The 8,163-nt window shown below is 36.8% G+C and overlaps 1 pseudogene; it reads right to left on the reverse strand.

The window, feature by feature from the left end:
• Positions 1-7,700: 7,700 nt before the first annotated feature.
• On the reverse strand, positions 7,701-8,163 carry LOC143671751 (CDGSH iron-sulfur domain-containing protein 1 pseudogene; annotated as a pseudogene).

The following is an 8,163-nucleotide window of genomic DNA, read 5'->3' on the forward strand; positions in this document are numbered from 1 at the left end:
CCTACCTGAATCTGCTTGCCTTGAGGTGGGGTGATGGATGTCAGGAGACACGGCTGAGTGAGTTACTCACAATTTCTCACAGCAGTTTCACAGTCTCTTTGTCCTGCTTTTTCCTGGATGCTTTGAAGTACTGTCCTGGTCTCTGGAACCCCAGAACTGTTGTTTGGGACAGTTTCTGCCTGCCCACTACCTGTTTTTGAAAGGCGTGAGCTCTACAACTCCCTATTCCACCATGGTCGCAGAAGTCTCTGTAGTGTTGTTTTTAACAGAATGATTCCTGCTGTCCTCTTCCAGCTTCTGGTGGCTGCTGGCACTACTTAGTTTGGGGCCTTATTATTCCAGCCCTCAGGCCAGCATTTTCAAATAGGTCTATGCTCTGCCTTTACATGGACTTCTCTTCTGTGTGCCAAAGTCATTTATTTTGCTAATTCTCTAACCCCACTCTCTCTTTTTTTTAATTTTATTTATTTTTATTTAATTATTTATTAATTTAAAAAATTTAACAACGAATGAACAAAAACATTCTTAACATGTGATCATTCCATTCTACATATATAATCAGTAATTCACAATATCATCACATAGTTGCATATTCATCATCATGATCATTTCTTAGAACATTTGCATCTATTCAGAAAAAGAAATAACAAGAAAACAGAAAAAAAATGATACATACCATACCCCTTACCCCTCCCTTTCATTGATCACTAGCATTTCAAACTAAATTTATTTTAATGTTTGTTTACCCTATTATTTATTTTTATTCCATATGTTCTCCTTGTCTGTTGACAAGGTAGATAAAAGGAGCATGAGACACAAGGTTTTCACAATCACACAGTCGCATTGTGAAAGCTATATCATTATACAATCATCTTCAAGAAACATGGCTGCTGGAACAGAGCTCTACATTTTCAGGCAGTTCCCTCCAGCCTCTCCATTATATCTTGACTAACAAGGTGATATCTACTTAATGTGTAAGAGTAACCTCCAGGACAACATCTCGACTCTGTTTGGTAACCCCACTCTCTTGATATAGCCAAACATCACTATAGCTTTTAAATATGATCTTCTAGATACAGTATTTTACACCCTCATCTTCATATTGGTTTGACTGATTTGTAACTTGAAAGAATAAGATAATGCTTCTCTTAACAAAAAAGATGTGTTCCAGTGGCACACTTCTTTGTCAAGAATTTCATAGTCAAGCCTTGATTCTTTTTTTTTTTTTTTTTTTTACATGGGCAGGCACCAGGAATCGAACCCAGGTCCTTTGGCATGGCAGAAGAGCATTCTTGCACGCTGAGCCACCATGGCCCGCCCCAAGCCTTGATTCTTGAAGATGATTGCATAACAATATAGCTTTTACAACGTGACTGTGTGATTGTGAAAACCTTGTGTCTGATGCTCCTCTTATCCAGGGTATGGACAGATAAGTAAAAAAATACAGATAAAAAAATAAACAAATAATAGGGGAGATAAGCAGTAAAATAAACTGGGTAGATTGAGATACTAGTGGTCAATGAGAAGGAAGGGTAAGGGGCAAGGGATGTATGAGCTTTTTCTTTTTTCTTTGTATTTCTTTTTCTGGAGTAATGCAAATGTTCTAAAAATGATCATGGTAATGAATACATAACTATATGATGATATACATATAATATTTATATCAGATATATTGATTGCACACCATGTATGGACTATATGTGTGTAAAGATTTGCCAATAAAAACATTTTTAAGAAAGGACCAAAACAAAAAAAGAATTTCATAGTCAGAGATAGTATAAATTAGTAGGAGATAACATATTATCTTACAACCCTAGGAATAGTTTACATAATGATGGAAACTGAACTATTGAATTCATAAATACTTTTAAAAACTAACTCAATAGTATCAATAGCTCAGTTGTCTCTAATCTAGGTCCTTCTGGGAAAGAAGCAGAATGTAAATAACGATAAATAATGCATTAATAGAGAGACAATTTCTAGTTTCTGTTAACCTTCTTAGTCTCTCAAGGTACACTACTGCTATTCAACCTTCTATGGCTGCACTGTATTAAGAATACTGAAGTTTGCTTTGCTCATCTACTCAATCAAAGAATATGAATCAGAGATACAGCTTTCCCCGGTTTTGGTTTATTTTCCTTGAATAAGATTCCACCAAGTCACACAGATGAATGCATGTGCCCTGAAAGGCCTCTTAAGAAAATTTCAATAAAAGGCAAGTAACCCTGGAATGTGAACATTGGTACTGTCCTTAAATATTTGGATATAAAGGGAAAATAAACCCTAATAATATTTTTAAATGGCTTGAGTTGTTCTACTTTAGAGGAAATTGGAGACTAAAGAAAAGCTTCTTGTGCAAACAAAAAGCCAGGAGCAGGTGGGGTTAGATCTCTGGTGAAGAGCAGGCATTGCCTAATAACTCAAAATAGTCCACAAATGTGATATGTTTTTGTGTGCCTATGTCACAAGAAAAACAGTGTTTGGTCTATTTGTTGAAGACTGTCTATGATGTGATAGAAATCCCCAGAGACAAGCCCAGTTCTCCTGATTTCACAATGTAGGAAAGGACACAAGATTCTTTAGCTGATAGCCTCATGAATATGGGACTACGTTATCTAGTGCACAAATGTTTTCCTTCTCTTGCCCAACATTTGGGGGAATATCAGACAAGATTCGGACAACCATAGCACTTATGCTGGTTGTTGGTTGGCAACGTGTGCTCTTATAAACACTTAGATCTTTGGTATAGTGAAATAGATCAAGAACATCCACTGTTTTTGCTCTGTGTTTTTTTTTTTTTCTTTTAATCCTTGTCATCAAGATCCAGAGACTGATACCATGCTTTGTAGATTTCCATGTATCCACAGCCCTTAACCAACAAGACACTGGCAAGTATCTACGAAGTCAGGTTATTTTCCTGCCAGTAAGAGAGAGTTCAGGAGCTCAACTAGTATGTTATTAGACATGAAAACATCTCTTTGTGTATGATTTATAGTGCATTTCTAAGTTAACTAAAAGAGGTAGGAAGTCATATAAAGCTATTCCTAGGAATTTTAGGGGCCTCTGGAGAAAGTCATGCCTGCTCGTTTTCCAAATCAAATAGGATTTTCTTTTGGAGGAAGTATGCCCTTTAGCTGATCCTTTTAAACAGCAATGAATAATTTCATTTGGCCAGGTACAAAAACCCAACTTATATAGGTCAAATTCTTTAAAAACAAATAAAATCTGCTGACTATTTTCTATAAAAAAAATTTAAACATATTTCCTAACCCTCACTGATGGCTTTCTTAACTTAAGCAACAGCTAACGCATATGCTCTTATAAACCATTTTGAAAGGTAGGATCTCAAAATAAAAATATTATTCAAATAAATTATATACATGAACTCCATAAATGAACATGCATTGCCATTAGGAATGTAAAATGATAAAATCACTTTGAAAACAGACCAGCAGTTTCTTATAAAGTTAAATCATGCACTTAGCATAAATACTATAGCAATTCTACTACAGATTTACTCAAGAGAAATAAAAACATACATCCACACAAAGGTTTAAACACAAATATTTGTAGCAATTTTATTCATAATAGCCCCCAGTTGGAAGCAACCCAAATGTCATCAATAGATGAATGGATAAACACATTGTACTATATCCATACAATGGAATACTACTCAGTAATGAAAAGGAATGAACTACTGATGGAGGAAGCAACATGGATGAATCGCTATGCACCAGCAACTAGACACAAGAGTATAAACTGTAAGATTGCCTAGTGTCAAAGAGGAGCTCAGTGGTTGCTTGTGCCAGCAGTGGGGATGGAGGTGAATTAACTGCACAGGGACAATGAACACTTTCTGTACTGATGGAAATGATCTATAATCTTGATTGTAAACTTACTATGGGTGCAATTTATAGCATGTAAATCATACCTCAATAAAATTATTTTAAAAGTTACCTAAATGAAAAATTCTCCAAAAGTCGTAAATTTAAGTTATTTTTGCTTAGCAAGTATTAAGCATCCTGTATAAACTGTGTGCCGAGATGCATTCCCTACAGTTAGGAAGCTACTCTCTTGAAAAAACTAAGCACATGGCAAATGTGCATGGTGGAAGGCACTAGACTCAGTGTTCTTTGGCGCTGGAGATAGTTTGTCAAGCTCTTTTAAAAAGTGCTTACTAATAGGATTTAACAAATGAGCGTGACTGCTGAATCATTATATTGTTACTTCTTTTAGTCTCCAGCATCTTGGGGCAGCTAGAAAGAAACACCTGAAATGGTGGAACCCATACCAAACTCTGAAATCTGTTCTATAACTACTTGTTACAATGTACCTTGAAATTGATTGCTTTTTTGTTTATATGTTCTATTTCACAATAGAAAACCACTAAAGAAAGTGCCTACCATATGCGAGGAATGGCACACGGAAAACAAGGCAAAGGATTCATTAGGCTGGAGAGGAGGAGAACTGGGAAAAGATCAAGGACAAAAAATGACAATCTACGTCACTATTAACCCTGGCCAACTAATCACCGTAAACTCATGAGGTGCCCCTCAATTGAGAGGCCAATCAATCTGGATGCAGGCTGGCCTTGCTGCACTCAGCTCTAATGTTGATCAAAAGTCAGAAAAACTGCTATCAGCAATTGGGACAAAGAGTAGAAAATTGTATAGTGCAAAAGGTTCTCCAGACTCCTTAGCCAGGCTGTAAAGAATCTCTTGCCCTCCCCACCAGTAAGAAAGTTCTCCCATGTTTGATAAAGAGTTCTACTAACATTTTAATAAATGTAGGAGGTGGGGTGAGGAATTATCTGGAATATTTTATTCATCTATATAGCTTTAGAAACTAAAAGACAAGGCAAATATATAACTGAATATCTTGTATACAATCCTAGGATAGCATTCAGGATACAGTCGCACTGAACTAGGATGTATTCTTAAATTACTTTATTAATAAGAGGAATCTATACCATAATTTTATAGGAACTGATGATGAAAAACGTGAAAAAAATGTGTGGAGTGTTGTGGTCATTTCTTGGTGCCACACTTTAAGTACATTGACAATCTGGAAAATGTTGAGGGGCCAATGCTCAGGAAGGCAACATGGTCTCTGGAAACCATCTCAGAATGAAGAATGAATGAGTGGAAACCTAGAGGAGAAAAGATTTCTGGGGACATGGTAGCTATCAACCAAATTTCTGAAGATCTGTCTATGGGGAAGGAGATGGATTATGCTTTGCTCTAATTTGCTAGCTGCCGGAATGCAATATACCAGAAATGGAATGGCTTTTGAAAAGGAAAATTTAATTAGTTGCTAGTTTACAGTTCTAAGGCCAAGAAAATGTCCCAATTAAAGCAAGTCTATAGAAATGTCCAATCTAAGGCATCCAGGGAAAGATACCTTGATTGAAGAAGGCCAATGAAGTTCAGGGGTTCTCTTTCAAGTGAGAAGGCACATGGAGAACACAGTCAGGGCTTCTTTCTCAGCTGGAAGGGCACATGGCGAACGTGAGGTCATCTGCTAGCTTTCTCTCCTGGCTTCCTGCTTCATGAATCTCCCCAGAAGGCATTTTCCTTCTTCATCTCCAAACATCGCTGGCTTGTGGCCTCTCTGCTTCTTGTGGCTGTGTCATTCTTCTCTGCTCTCTCTGAATCTCTCATTCTCCAAAATGTTTCCTATATTATAGGACTCCAGTATACCAATCAAGACCCACCCAAATGGGTGGAGACACATCTCCCCTAATCTAGCTTAACAACCACTCTTCATTGGGATACTTCTCCAGGGAGATGATCTAATTACAGATTTAAACAGACAGTATTGAATAGGGATTATTCTGTCATTACAAAACGGAATTTTGATTAAAATATGGCTTTTCTAGGGTCCATACATCCTTTCAAACCAGCACATGCTTATTTTGTGTTTTATCCCTAGGATGAAACAATGGAAGGTAAATTTCAATTCAGTATCAGGAAGAATTTTTGAATGAGTAGAACCTGCCAATAGTTGAAAGATTCTCTGACTCTCCTTTGATGAAAGATCAAATGAACGAGAAGTGCAGGTATGAGTAGAGGTAGAGTCCTGATTTCCTCATCTCTCTCTAGAACACAATCAATAATTGTATATGAAGCCTTAAAACATATTTATTTTATAATATATTATTTCTCGATTACACGAGCAGCAGATATTACAGGTGAAAAAATCTGTAAATACAGACAAGTAAAGAGAAAAGCAAATGAAAACAAAATCATCCAACTTCCTACCCCCAGAGACTGTAAAACATTTTGACATATAAGATTACAGACATTTTTCTGTGTTATAGCCATATAAAATATATACATATACTTTTTAAAAAACAAAAATGAAGTCTCATTCAAACTTGGGGTTTGTTCATATGAAACTTACCCCCGCAAAGGATAGGCTAAGCCTACTTAAAATTAGGCCTAAGAGCCACCTCTAGAGAACCTCTTCTGTTGCTCAAATGTGGCCTCTCTCTCTCAGCCAACATGATGAGCAAACTCATTGCCTTCTCCCTCTCTACATGGGACATGACTCCCAGGGGCATGGACTTTCCTGGCAACGTGGGACAGAAATCCTAGAATGAGCTGGGACTCAGCATCAAGGGATTGAGAAAGCCTTCTCGACCGAAAGGGGGAAGAGACAAATGAGACAAAATAAAGTGTCAATGGCTGAGAGATTCCAAACAGAGTCGAAAGGTTATCCTGGAGGTTATTCTTATGCATTATATAGATATCACCTTTTTAGTTTAAGGTGTAATGGAGAGGCTGGAGGAAAGTGCCTGAAACTGTAGAGCTGTGTTCCAGTAGCCATGTTTCTTAAAGATGACTGTATAAGGATATAGCTTTCACAATGTGACTGTGTGATTGTGAAAACCTTGTGTCTGATGCTCCTTTTATCTATGGTATGGACAGATGAGTAAAACATTTGGATTAAAAATAAATAAATAATAGGGGGAACAAATGTTAAAATAAATTGGGTAGAGAGAAATAATAGTGGTCAATGAGAGGGAGGGGAAAGGGGTATGGTACATATATGAGTATTTTCTTTTTCTTTCTTTTTCTGGAATGATGTAAGTTCTGAGAAATGATCAGGGTGATGAATATACAACTATGTGATGATGATATTGTGATCCATTGATTGCACACCAAGTATGGAGTGTTCATACGTTAAGAATGTTCATGTTGTATGTTGATCAATTTTATTAATAAAATTTTTTTAAATGAGGTCTCATTAACCACACTGCTTTTTTTTCCTCCTAGATTGTATTAAGAAATTAATGTCACTTAATCACAACCAATTTACTCTCCTGGCTAAGTAATATGAAGAGGTGATAATTTTTCTTTGAAACTTATAAGTACAAACTGCATACACATGATTTTGAGAATAACTTAATATGTTAACTTCAACATACAACTATATTCTAATGGCATTATTTTAAATTTAAGGAAATGGTTCCTTATGAGACCAAAATAACCTATAGGCCATGAGGTTGGTTTTTCCTTTTTCCTTTCTTTCTTTCTTTTTTGTTTTTTTGTTTAAACAAATGTGTACCACAATGTTTCAACAACGAAGGCAAACATCATGAATGTGAAAGAGGCAGTTTGCAATGTACCACATCTAGAACCTAGGGGCTGTGGATCCCACAGAAGTGGTATTCATTCTAATTAAATAATCAGGTAACATTATGACAAGTTAATATGCAGCATCAAAACTGCCCATTTAAGCTCCTTTTTCTTGATGATCAGAAGTCCCACGTTGTCTCCAGTCTCTTTATCACGTTTTGTGAGCGACCCTTCCCAGAGTGGGAACTTATCCAGCTTCCAACAATGCAGTATACAGCTTTATCTCCCAAATGCTCCATGACAGATACATGCACAATCTTGGGGTTCTCTTTCTGCATGTGAAGGTTTACCATAGCTTTATTGCGATGATCTTTCATATAAAATCTTCTGTAAACTAGATCACCACCGCAGCTGCTTCAGCAGCAGTGGTAACTGCTGCAGTCCATTCAACGCATATGCAGGGATTGGAAGTCAAATACACGATGTCTTTGCTTGCACAGAATACAGAACACAAACAGGGCTCATGAGGACAACTGGAGGCAAGGTGTAAGAGGCATGAATCACACTGCTTTTTTTTTTTCAT

This window comes from Tamandua tetradactyla, chromosome X (genome assembly GCF_023851605.1).
Source record: "Tamandua tetradactyla isolate mTamTet1 chromosome X, mTamTet1.pri, whole genome shotgun sequence".
Lineage (NCBI taxonomy): Eukaryota > Metazoa > Chordata > Mammalia > Pilosa > Myrmecophagidae > Tamandua > Tamandua tetradactyla.